Source organism: Heterocephalus glaber, unplaced genomic scaffold (assembly GCF_053883595.1).
Source record: "Heterocephalus glaber isolate CG9 unplaced genomic scaffold, H.glaber_assembly_v1.0 deba00001460, whole genome shotgun sequence".
Taxonomy (NCBI): Eukaryota; Metazoa; Chordata; class Mammalia; order Rodentia; family Bathyergidae; genus Heterocephalus; species Heterocephalus glaber.
This window is the reverse complement of record NW_028258307.1, coordinates 6,718,187-6,732,060: the sequence shown is the minus strand read 5'-3', so window position 1 is coordinate 6,732,060 and position 13,874 is coordinate 6,718,187. Positions and strand designations below refer to the sequence as shown.

The window sequence follows — 13,874 nt, the reverse complement described above, 5'->3', positions numbered from 1 at the left end:
CAGTGGTGCCTCCGCCTGCCTCAAAAGTGCAAGGTCCCGAGTTTGATCTCCAGTACTTATTCTGTGAAAGTTGTATACAGGGTTCTCCACACATCCTCCATGAACTGGAACCTTCAGTAGGAGGAAAGCTAACTTCTCTTGACCTACCAAGATTTTTCTCAGATGGGTGGAATTATTTGAAGCCTGGCATATTAGCATTCAGTCCTTGAAGTTTGTCTAAGGGTGTGTGCTCATCATTAGCGAATGATGCTGTTTTTCAGTGTGTTATTATGGTTAATGGTTACAAATCAGTACTGACCTCTCTTAATTGTACCTATCCTCCCCGAATATAGTGAGCCTGAGAATTGTTTCTACTTCTTTGCTTTGATGTTCTACCATGATGGGAATCATATAATCAAATATAAATGTGGATATGTATGGCTTCAGCCATTTTTCAAGTGAAAGATAGAACATGTCCAGCTTCATTGGACTTAATTCTCACGTAAGTTTTGAACAAAACTTTCATGGATCTCCTGCTGACTTCTTATCTAAAATTAGAAGCAATTGAAGTGAGTTATAAGGTGTTTCATAAGCTTCATTTAAAAATAGTTCTTCCCTCTGTTTGTAATTTCTCATAACATCCTTTCCCTTCATCCTTGCTCTGTGTGGGGTGATTTGTCACTGCAGGTGCTCTCAGATCTTAATTTTTTCTTCATTAGTTATTTATTAATTCAGGGCTGGTATTACTAGTTCCAATTGTGGTTTTACTTTTTTTGAGGTTAAAAAAGTAACACAACATGTAGGGAATGCCGTCAGTACAGCTGACTCAGAGTTTACAGAGCTTTTCATGGAGCTAGAGATGCCCAGGAGGTGGGATTGGAGCAGTGTAGACTGTGTAGATCTCAAGAAAAGAAAATAGAATACTTAAATTCTTCTTTCTACAAACTTTCAGGGAAAATCACCGGAATTAAACTGCAGATGACCTATTACTGAAACTTTGCTGCTTATAGACTTGATGAGCATCTCTCCAGCAAATAAGAAAAGTGAATTAAGTGCTCAGAATTAACTGAACCTATTGGTGAGTTTAACTTCTCTAGCTAGATGCAAGTAATAGTTTTTCTCTCTGTGCTCACAGTTAGATAGCAAGTGTAAGTTTTTATGGGTAAAATACACCTAAATCTTAAGACATTTTGCCTAAAATGCACAATCTAACTGTAAAGAACATAGCCCTTATTGATTCTTTGTTTCCCTACAACCACTATTTGAAATATAACAGACTTTTGGTGTATACATTTTTGCACTGCATATTAAGATGATACTACTAAAGTGTTTTTGTAGGGTAGGGAAAATTCATTAAATCTCAGTATTTTGTTTTTCCCCTGAAGTATTATAACTATAAAATATTAGATAAAAGCATACATTAAGATCTATTTTTTTGAGAAGATAACAGGTCATGTGAAGTAGTATTTGTAAAATGCGTGTGTAGTGAAGAATTCCATTTCCAATGTTTAGATATGCAAGTGTTGTAAAATCTTACCAAGAAGCACAAGTGCAGAAAGTACAGCTGGCTAGACCCTGAGGATTTGGCAGCCTTGCCCATATTTAACAAGAAGGTCAAGCCATTATACAAGTAGTGGAGAAAAAGAGTTTCATTTATGGAAGTTGAAACTATTCCAGAAGGACACTGGGTTCAGAAAATTCTGTGATTTTTTTTCCCCAAAATATAAAGGAAGACATGATGTTGACAATATTTGGTCTATTTATTTTACCGAATCATTCTGACACCAATAATATATTTTGGCCGAGTTAGGACAGAGGACAAGAAATGTACATGAACTCCACTGATGAATATATAATTAATTTTGCATAGTAATCACGGAGATGAACTGGTGCATAGATTACTAAGAATAAGATGTAGAAAGGGCCTAGGACTCACCTCTTCAGTGGTCCTGGGTAACTTGCAGCAGCTAGTAAAAGGGGATGCTGGCGAGGGGAATGGAGAAGGGCATGTGAGTGGGTGGCTTGCTTGTGGTATGGCAGATGTTGAAGTGTGGTGAGCAAGAGAGAAAGCAGTAGGGAAAATAAGACAAAAAACAGAGGAACCAGAACATAGGGATCTTATGTCACTTGAGCATGATCCCAGCATCCACAACATTATCTCCACTAAGAAATGCAGAATCTTTGGTCTTACCTTAATCTATGAAATAATACCCTTCATTTTAACAAGGTCCTCAGCCAATTCTCAGACATATCAACATTTCAGGAGTATTGTCCATCGTAAAACTTTTGCTTTTAATGAATTAACTACTCTAAGATGGTGGCTAGAACCCAGAAATTCTTATTTAATTGACTAGAGGCTAGGCCTGAGCATTTGGATTTTAAATGTTGCGGGTAAATGTAATGTGTGTTAAGGGTTCAGGGTAGCTGCTACAAGGAACATAATTTGAATTTTCCTAATAGAGGATCATACTTGTTGCTGTATCAATAGAAAAGTGTATGAAGAATAGAAATAGTTGTGAATATAATGGTTAAAATTCAATTCCTATCAATAAGAAAGATTTTTTAATTGGCTAGGATTTTGAGAACTATGTTGAATAAAATTGGTAGAAGATGATGACATCCTTGCCTTGTTTCTGATGTTTAAAGAAATATTTTCACTTTTTCCTCACAAAGTATCATGCTATCTCTGGGCTTTTTACATGGTGCTTTATTACGTTGTGGTAATTTTTCTTGATAGCTAGTTTGTTTAAAGATGTTATTGTGAAGAGGTAATGAATTTTGTGGAATATTTTCACTACATCTGTTAAGATCATCACTTAAGTTTTCTCTTTCATTCTGTTAATATGGAATATTGCATTAACTGACTTGCATATGTTGAACCATTCTTGCATTCCTGGCATAAATTCCACTTCATCATGGTGTATGTTAATGTGCTTTTGAACTTGGTTAGCTATCATTATCTTGGGGATTTTTATAGCTGTGTTTCTCAGGCATATTGTTCTACAATTTTCTTCTTTTGTAGTATCTGTTTGGATTTATTATGAGGGTAATGTTGGCCCAGAAAATAAGTTTTGAAGTCATTTTGCTTCTTCAATGTTTTGGGAAAGTTTAAGAAGGATTAGTATTAATTCTTCTTTAAATGTTTAGTACAACTCACCAGCAGAGACATCTGTTCCTAGGTTTTACTTTGTTGAGAAGTTTTTGATCACTGATTCAATCTCCTAATTCAAGCCAGAGCAATTAGGCAAGAAAAAGAAATAAAAGTCATCCAAATATGAAAGGAAAATTAAAATTATCTCTAGAGATGACTTAATCTTAAATGTAGAAAGTTCAAAGTCACTACATACAAACAGAAATGTTATCTCAAATAATGTCTAAAGTAAAGATACAGGATATGAAATCAACATATAAAAGTTTGTTGTATTTCTGGTCACTTACAATGAACTGTACAAAACAGAATTTTTAAAAATGCCATTTATAGGTAATATTTTGTGGTACTAGAGATTTAACCCAGAGCTTCATGCATGTGAGGCAAATGCTCTACCACAGAGCTATATTTCCAGCTCTGGAATAAAATATTTTCTAATAAAGTTAATCAAAGAAGTGAAAGAATTATACATTGAGAAGTATAAAATATTGCTGAAAGAAATAAAAAAGACAGTAAATGGGAAATGGGGAGTTAATAACTGGAAGTGTAAAGTTAACAAGATGAATTACCTCTAGAGATTTGCTGTGCAGCATGTGGGTAGACAGGTCAGAGGTATGTATGAGATAGACATGCAGAGGTAAGGGACTTTTGGAGACATACCCCCAAACTCCCAGAATGCATGGTGAGAGATGAAAAGATAGCCTACAGGGCCACAAGTCCAAGTAGGATCAAAACACATTGCCTTAAGGAATGAATGTCTTCATTCTCCCCATATTCCAATTTATTACTTGGATTGGCTCTAAGGTCAGTCATGTAACAGACCACCTTGAACTTGTCCACCTTGTCCACCTTGTCCACCTTGTCCTTCTGTCTTTCCCCTACATGAATTCCTGAACCAAGCCCTTTATCCTTGCTTTCTCTTTCTATCAATATAAAGCCACAGAAGCTTCATCTTGGGGCTGTCTTCATGAGACTATGTCACCCTGAGGGGTCTTGGTTAAGGCTAGTCCCTCTGGGTCTTCTTGGAGTTTGAATTGGTTGCTGACTCTGAGTGATCTCTCATCCTTTGCACCATGCCATGGTTGTGAACTGTGCCTATATTCAACAACAATGTATTGTGCATGCAAATTTTTCATTAGTGCACGTTTGCAGGACGTTATGTTTACATTCCTTATGTGGAGTTAGTACATGTACATAACACATTTTAGTTCATGTTTTCATTCCCTTTACCTCCCTTCTCTTCCAGCTTCCTTCATCTCTTGAAACTCCTTTACTACTTGAGAAAGATCTATCTTCCTTCTTCCTAGTATCTGTATTTTATTTTGTTCTTTATTTATAATTGGAGTTTCTCATATAAGAGAAACCATATGATATTTAAGCTTGTGTATCTGATTTAGCTCACTTAGCCTTATGGTCTCAAGGTACATCCATTTTCCTACAAATGACTCAAGTTTACCTTTCTATAATAGCAATGTAGTAATCCATTGTGTGTAAATGCCACATTTTTTTATCCATTCATCTATTGGTGGACATATAGGAGGCTTCTGAGATGTAGCTATTATGAGTTGTGCTGGATAAGGGGGATTCCAACACAGCCAATTAGAGAGGAAGTTGCACTGGAGAAGCTTGGAGAGACACTGGATAATGCAGGTATTCTGAAATAGGGTAGGCAAACACCCCCAGATATAGAAAATTAACCTGAAGGAAAAATCCTCTAGATCCTATCAATTATCTGGGTTGTTAAAAAAGGGAAGCGGGGCCACCCTTGATCCTCAGCTCTCCCACACTCTTTATGTAGTGGACAGATCATCTTGGGAGAGGCTCCAACAGCTTGAGGGAAGGAAACAATGCATAGGCTCCCTACATACTCTCCTCCCACCTAGAAGAGGAAACCCAGGATGGAGTTAACTGCAGTTAGGGACCCAGTGAAGCCACAAGCTACAAGGACAGAAACAGAAAGCCGGAAATACAAAAGCAGGAGCCTCCTCCTATTAGCCTCCCAAACAATGGGAGACACTGGATCCCTGTGGTATCCTGTACAGTGCCCGCTGCTCAGCGTAGACAAGAGGCAACCCTTGCCCAAGTCAGAGAAAGGTTGGACCCCACAAACTGGGCAGCACAAGCTCTTTGACAGGAAGTGGCATATTGAATTCCTGGGGACTGGAAGGAGGGGGAGAGACTGAGCCAGACCAGAGAGGGCATTTTCCAGCTCAACCACCTGAGAGATCTGAGACAGCATGAAATCCTGCCCAGCCCACCATCCCGAGGGGCAAAGGAGGCCCCTGCCGAGCCTGAAGACTGCACCAAGTTTCATGTTGAAAAGCAGAGCACTTGAGACAGGGATCAGGGTCTGAGGAGGAAGGAACAAAGTGTCACCTGGGCAGAGGGCTTCTGGTAATATATTGGGCGGAAGGTCCCTGTAGGCAGAGTACAGAGATGTGTGTAGGACTTGCTGTGCGGTGAGAGGTGTGGGAGGTCACTGAGAACAGTCCAGAGAAATGCGCATGGGGCAAACTACACATTCTTGCCATCCCAAATTGAGGTGGTTGGATCTTGGGACAGAGACAAAGGTCAGCAATTGGCCCTGCCCAAAGCCCACCTTGCGACCAGGAGGGAGGTCAGAGAGATGGACTGCCCAGCCCACTCCTGAGCAGGTAGTTAAGCAGTCCAGGGAGGGCAGGGGGTTGGCTGCCTGCAATGGGACTAGGACTACATCTCTAAGGACGCTGTGTGGACACTCTGGCTCCATGGTACAGTAGATATGTGGAGATTTTTTGTTTACTTCCTTAATTGTTTTTCTGTTCTATTTTGCTCTTTTTTCCTTCAGTTCTTGCTTCTTTATTAATACTAATTTTTTACTTTTACTTTTAAATGTTTTCCTTTATTCTGGTCTCCTTTGGTCATTCTTTTCTCTTTTTGACTTTCTTTCCTCCTATTTTTTTCTTCACTCTTCGTCATTTTTCCTATCCCTGGGTCTCCTGTCTCTTCTTCACCTTTCATGTGACTATATAACTAGCAGGTCCCAAGACGTGTACAAAAGAGAATAAGAACCAACCAGAGCTTTAACTTAACTGGTACCATTCATGGCCATGTTGGGGTGATCTTTTACAGAACTGTGCATAGACAATCCAAACAAAACCAATTACAAATGTATTAACAGAGTCCAATAACCTCACAACTTCCTTCAGCCTCTAATTACATTCCTTCCCTCTGCATCTTACTTCCCACCTCTACAAATATTCTCACAAACCCCTTCACCACTACTTTTTATTCTAGCTATAAAATACCTCCAACAGGCTTCAAGCTCTGAGCTATTTTTTGCCTACTGACATTTTTCTTATATCCCTGTGTTTTTACGGATTTCTCTTTCTTTTTCCTCTTTCCTTCCTCCCTCCCTCTGCATTCCAGAATAACCCCTAATGGTAGCATAGTATAGTCACTAAGAGGCAGTGATAAAAGGGTGAAATTGTCAGGACACATTTTAATGTTCAAGACTGATGTGTGGTTGGATCTGTGGATGCTCTTATAACCATCAGGAAGTCCGTCCTTACAACACAGGGACTGGATCCAACACATTTCAACTGAATAGGTTTAAGAGGTAGACAATACTTCTTGACAAATAAAGCCCAGATTACAACACTGGAAAATAGAATCAAACTAAGGGGATGACCATACAAACAACAAAGTCTCTACATAATCTCAACCTTCATCACACACACAAAAGAACATGAAAGAAACAAGGCAACAAAATGCCTCCAAAGACTCCCAACTTCCCAAAAGCAGATCTCAAACACCAAATAGCTGAACTCTATGAGATGATCAAAGAGGAAGCAAATTGACTTTGGAAGCTTACGGATGATATAACCAAACAGAGAGTGGAATTAACAAACAAACTGACCAATGCAGTTAAAGGTAAGGCCATGAAGTTGGGTGCAATGTATTCAGTGTGTACATACTTACAATTGTCATCTCTTCTTGTTGAATTGTTCCTTCCCAGTGATGCAAGGATGGTTCAACATACATAAATCAAAAAATGTAATAAATTACTTAAACAGAAGCAGGCACATGATCATCTCAATAGTTGTAGAAAAAGGCTTTGAAAAAATTCAATATCCATTCATGATAAATACTCTGAAGAAAATAGGAGGACCCTATCTCAATCTGATAAAAGCCATTTATGACACTCCTACTGGTAACATGATATTAAATGGGGAAAAACAGAAAGCTTTCCTTCTAAAGTCAAGAACAAGTCAAGAATGCCCATTATCACCACTCATATTCAACATAGTATTCATAATATTAGCCAGAGCAATCAGGCAAGACAAAGAAATAAAGAGGATATGCATAGGAAAGAAAGAAGTCAAATTATAGTTATTTGCAAGTGGCATGATTGTCTATACAGAATACTCCAAAAATTCCACCAAGACTCCTGGAATTAATAATCAAATTCAGCAATTTAGCAGCACACAAAAATCAATAGTATCCCTGTACACCAATAATGACCTCACTGAAAAAGAAATAAGGAAAAAAGTTCTATTCAAAGTAGCATCAAGAAAAATAAAATACTTAGAAATTAACTTAACCAAGGAAGTGAAAGATTTCCATAATAAAAACTAAACTATTCTGAAAAAGGAGATTGAAGAAGACAAAGATATCCCGTTTCTGGATAAATGGAACCACTATTGTCAACATGGCCATACTACCAAAAATACCACATAGATTTAATCCATTTCCAACTGAAATACCAGTGGCATTCCTCACAGCACAAGAAAAAATAATCTTAAAGTTTATATGGAATCAGAAGAGACTCGGAATGCCAAAAGCAATCCTGGGCAACAAGAGCAAAGCTGGAGGCATTACAATCTCAGTTATCAAGTTATACTATAAAGCTACAGTGATAAAAATAGCATTGTAGTGGCACAAAAAGATGTGAGTTAGACATCCAGATCAATGGAACATAACAGAAGATGAGGAAACAATGCCAGGCACATTAAGTCATCTGATCTTTCACAAAAGAACCAAAAGCACACACTGGAGGAAAAAGAGCCTCTTTAACAAATAATGCTGGGAAAACTGGTTGCACACATGTAGAAGATTGTATCTAGACCCATATTTATCATTATGAATCAAAATAAAATCGGTAAAAATTCTTAAAGACATAGAGACAGGAGTGAACTTTTTAAGCAGAATCCCAATTGTACAAGAAAGGTATTATTTATGACGTAAAGAATTAACAAGTGGGATTACATCAAATTAAAAATCTTCTACACAGCAAAGGAAACAATCAATAAAATGAAGAGACGATCTAAAGAATGGGGAAAATTCGAATAGCTACTCCTTTGACCAAAAAAAAAGAAAAAAAAAAAAAGAAATCAGAAACCTCAAACAAAGGATCCAATTTTGTTAAATGGGCAACTGAAAATAAATAGAAAGTTCTCAGAAGAAGTACAAATAATCAATAAATACTTGAAAAGATGGTCAACATCTCTGGCCATCACAAGTTAAAACAATATTGAGATTCCATTTTATCCCCAAAAGAATGGCTACCATCAAAAAAATCAAACAATCACAAATGTTGGCATGGCTTCAGGGGAAGAGGCATTCTTGGTAAAGGTGTAACCTGATACAGGCACTATGGAAATAAGTATGAAGATTCCTCAGAATAAAACTAGATAGACATAGCTAAATACTAAAATTTTACCCAGCTATTTCTCTTCTAGATATCTTCCTCAAAGATTTAAAGACATAAAACCATGGTGATACATACATACCAGTTCATAGAAACACAACTCAAAAGAACTAAATCTTGGAAATAATCTACATGTCCATCAACAGATGAATGTATTAAGAAAATATGGTATGTGTACAAAATGGATTACTTTTCTGCCATAAAGAAAGACATATTTGAGTTGTTTGTAAGAAAATGAATGTGCCTTGAAACCATGATATTAAGTGAAATAAAGCAGACACACAAGCCTAAGTATGCCATAACTTCTTTAATTTGAGAAAACTGAAGTATAAATAATTCTAAAAATAAAATAAAAATAGGAAACAGAGATAGGTCATTTGCAAATAGGAAGGGCCTCTAGAGATGAACAGAGGGTTGAGGGAGGGCAAGAGGAGAATAAAAAGAATTAAGATATGTTAGGTACATGTATATACTCCTTAAGATGAATATAAACATTGTGTGTCAGAAATGTATACTAATAAAAATAAGTATATAAAATAAAAATTTAATAGGATAATTACGTATTAAATATTCTCACCATACTAAGAAAAGTAAATAAATAAAAGGTAAATAAATTGGTTAGTTGTTATATAAAAATATGTTACTTTGCTGAAGACATTTTAAAATATTAACTGAAGATTCAAATCATCTTAAAAAAATTGAAATTAAAAAGGCATCCATTCTACTCTTATTAATATATTCATGCAATGCAATTCTCATTAAAATGCCATACAACTTTGTTGAAATATAGGACAATATTTCTAATACCCATAGCTTAAAAATTATGAAAATGGGGACTTAAATTTCAATAAAGAATGAAAGACAAAAAGTAGTTCTAGAAGATATTAAAAGCTTCCTATCAACTTACAATAACTGTTTTTGAAAGTGTTAGAGATTCAATAGAAAGTTGATCAGCAGATGTAATGTTACTAGTTAATATTTCAGAAGGCTATCTCAAATTCATGCTAGATTATCTCATAAAATTTATAGTCTCCAGTTTTTAATACATTTAGATTAGAAACCAGTGAAAGACTTGATAGGTAAGACCAATCCCACACAATGCAAATAAAAAGTTTATGCTGTTCCATATATATGTGTAAAAATATTTTTGATGTGCATATGGATTTTTTTTTAGCACAACAGAGGCAGATAGCATAAAAGAGACAATAAATTAGCTCAGACAAAAACAATGTGTATAAACACATCAAATATATCCACAAATAAGTGAAAGTACAAATAAGATCCTGTGGGAAATATTTATCTCATACATGTTAAACAAAATAATCTATAAACAAGTCAATAATCAAAACAATAAACATATAAGAAGCACAAAGTTTAAGTCAGAAGAAAAAAGGTAAATGGACAGTAAAATACTAACATATATTCAACCTGAGTATATCAAGAAATTTGTTAAAAGCATAATATACTACATTTTGCCTGCTGAATAGTATTTTAAAATTATCTCATAGTAAAATAACTATATTTCATCTGAGAAACAGGTGGCAAAATAAGCATTCTCATTTTCTTAAAATTAAATCCTTAACACAAATAATAACTATATGGGAATTTTAATTAGTAGCTATGGCAGTGAATGATAATTTGGCCCTTGATCTGTTTTCACAGCACTTTAAAAATAAAAAGTAACAACTAAAATTCTATAGTTGTCGAATGCTCCAATAAAACTATGCAATACCATGTAGATATTTTATAGGAAAACTTCAGTCAAGCTAATTGAATGTTGGAAAGATAACTGTTTTACTGTGTTTTTTCCTATATATTCTGCCACATATTACCAGAGTTAATCTGTCCATATGTATTTTTTGCCCCGGTATCTCTTTTCTTCATTACTATTGTGTTTTAGGGCTATTTTCAAATAAAATAAGGGTTACTTGAACACAGGAAATGTAATATCACAGCAGTCGATCTAATAACCAATAGGGTTACTAAAGTAGCTAAAAATAACAAGGGTGTGGGATATACATTGTTGAAGAGCTGGACAGGGAACCGATCCTGTTCTGGGGAGGACAGAACAGGACACTGTAAGATTTATCATACTATTCAGAATGGCATTATGCAAATTAAACCTTATGAATCATTTATTTCTGGAACTTTTCATTTAATATTTTAAGTTGGTTGATGGTGCTATCTAAAAGTGTGGAAAGTGAAATCATGGATAAGGGTAGATTACATTTTTTTTTCAAGAAAAATAAGCTTTTTAGTTGGGCATAATTGTAGATGCAGGCAATTTACAAAGACAGTAGAATTCCATATAACCTTTACCTTGTTTCTCTTAGTGTTCACATATTATGTAACTCCAGGATGCTTGTTAAAAGTAACATAGTAATATATGTAAATTAATATTAACAAAACTTCAGAGACTACTTGGGTTGTAGCAAATTTTCAACAACTATCCTTATTCTATTTCAGGATCATAGTCAGGGTACTACATTGTATGTAATGTATTCCTTTTCTAAGGAGAAAAAGATGCCTCTAAAGTTCACTGAAAAACAATAACACCAACACAAAATCTGCTGTAGCATTTGAATATGAAATGGGCCTTATTCAGGGCTTTCTAGTAGATAATAAGGCGAGGTAAGGACAGCAGGGCACTTTACTATTCATCCTCTGGCCCTGTATTGGCTCTGCATCCTTGCGGCTGGTGATAAAGGGCAGTGGGGCAAGAGGTAGCAAGTGATACCCACACCACTATCGCAAGGAGCCCAGCAGAAAAATGTTTATTTTCCTATGTGAAGGCTGCCAATAACAGCAGATCCTTGCTCTAGTTGAAATGATGTCAAGTCTGCACGTTTATTTAATTCTGCTCAGAAAGTCTGATTGGCTGTTATTCCTTCTTTATAAATATTTGAAAAATGTCTTACTATATACAGTTTGGTAGACTTTTGGCTTCTATAGAGGAAAACAAGAAAGAAATATTTGATAGTAAAATATTTTAAGACTGTCTTATGAGATAAGGAGGTATGAGTGTAGATCACCAAGATCTTATCTAAGGTTGTTTTGTTTTGTTTTGTTTTGCTTCTGTAAAGGGGATTGAACCCAGGACCTTCACAGTGAGCTGTATCTCTAACTTTTCTTTTTTTTGACACAGAGTCTTGTTAAATTGCTAAATTGCCCGGGCTGGGCTTGAACTTACAATCCTCCTGCCTCAGCCTCCCAGAGTGCTAGTGGTGTGTGCTATCACTCCTGGCTAAGAGGAATTAAATTGTGAGGTAGCCAGTACAAGACTGTGAAAGAGAGGGTAAAGTTTTAAAGGCAGTCCAGGTTTTCCATTACTGAGAACTCTTTTTAACAATATATATGATAACAAAGGTATGAACTCCATTTGCTGCAGATTGCATGGAAATATTAAGTGACTACTTTGTGCTCTGTAGTTTCGGATAGTGCCTATGACCTTTTACACATGAAGATTTAGGTGGAGTTAGGAAATAGAGAATTCATTTGGGGAAATCCAGAAATTCCACATTATTGCCTTAGAGAGATTTTTTTCTACCAAGTTTCATTAAATGAGTGGCGACCCTAGTAAACTATCATTATGAAATTAGGCTAAGTAATAGAACATCAGATATATTATTGGGCTTTCTGGTGTCTGAAACACATGGTTGGCTGAACTGCTTGGCAAATCCACAATAGGAGATATGCCTGAAGACTATAGTGTTTAAATTGAAAAAAAAATTACAGTAAAAGACACATTGCTATTGCTCCTCCTAAAAATGCAGCCCCTCATTTTTTACACATGAATCCCATTGTTCTTGTCTCCTTCTGAGGCAATTCTAGAAGTCCTCATTCATGTGTTCAGTTGTGCTGTTATGGCTGCCTCAGTGTCCTAAAAACGTTCACCTTTCATTATCATTTTAACTTTGGAGATGAGCCAGAAGTCGCATGGTACTAAATCCGGTGAAAAAGCTGGCAGAGAACCTAACCTACTGTAATGCTTCTAGGAGACTACTTTTCTGTTGGATGGCATTTGGCAGCAGCATTCACCATAATTTTATCACAACTTCTAAAGACACTGATGAAAGACTTCCAGAACTGCTTCAGAAAGTGGCAAGAACAATGGGGGTAAGTATGCTCAAAAGAGGTGGAATATTTTGAAGAGGGATAATAATAATGTGTATTTTACTGCAATACATTTGTTAATTTAAACATTCACCATGTATTTGGATCACCCTCCATTAATTTCCCTGGTTACCTAACATTTGTGATTGTTCTTAAACTCTTTTATATCCAGGCAGGATGGTTCTGGATTGAGTATGTGTACTAAACAACAGACTCCAGAATTTCTGCATGAATGAGCACTCCTAAGGCAAAATCATATTTGCAAAACCCATTAGGAAGCCTCACCCTGCAACAGGCCCTGCAAGCCTCAAGAGGAAAGAAGAGGCTGGATTCATTCCCAACTCAGTCACTTCCTTCCTATGAGGATTTTGGTTTATTCGTTATGCTTACTGATCTTCCATTTTCTTGTTTAACAGATGATGATTCTAATTTCCTCCCTGCAGAATCGTAAGAACTATAAAAAGGAATAATCAGGAAATATTTGGCACATCATTGTCATTTCCAAAATGGATGCTTTAATCATTCTCTTTGGTTTTTCTTCTCATTAAAACCAACCATATAGGTTGCGAAGATGCAATTCTTATATAATCATTTGGTTTTGAAGCAAAAATGGGGTGAAAAAGAAACCCTAGCACTTCTCAATAGAGAGAAGTTAACAGAGATTTTGATGTCATGAAGATATGCCCTTTAAGGTCACAGAATATCAGGAGGGTAGAGAGAGGACCCTCCAGCTCAAACTGCCCTCAAGCCTGGCCATCATAATGGGCCACCCTGAAGGTGTGCACAGCTCACAGCTCAGTTTCTAGGTTCGTTTGATCAGTTCTCCCATGAAGCCAAAGCTAAATGAATCCCAAATGATTTCTAGCTATTCTCAGATGAATGTCGTTTTCCTTAAAGCCAGTCATTACACCTCTTCCCCTGACGTGTATCCCACATTTTCTCTGC

The 13,874-nt window shown here is 36.3% G+C and overlaps 1 long non-coding RNA gene across 1 annotated transcript; it reads left to right on the top strand.

Moving 5' to 3' along the window:
- Positions 1–255: 255 nt before the first annotated feature.
- Positions 256–12,932, top strand: LOC110350001 (uncharacterized). The gene is made up of 3 exons (XR_002396241.2): positions 256–481; positions 932–1,057; positions 12,812–12,932. It is a non-coding gene; the product is annotated as an uncharacterized LOC110350001 (long non-coding RNA).
- The last annotated feature ends 942 nt before the right edge of the window (positions 12,933–13,874 follow it).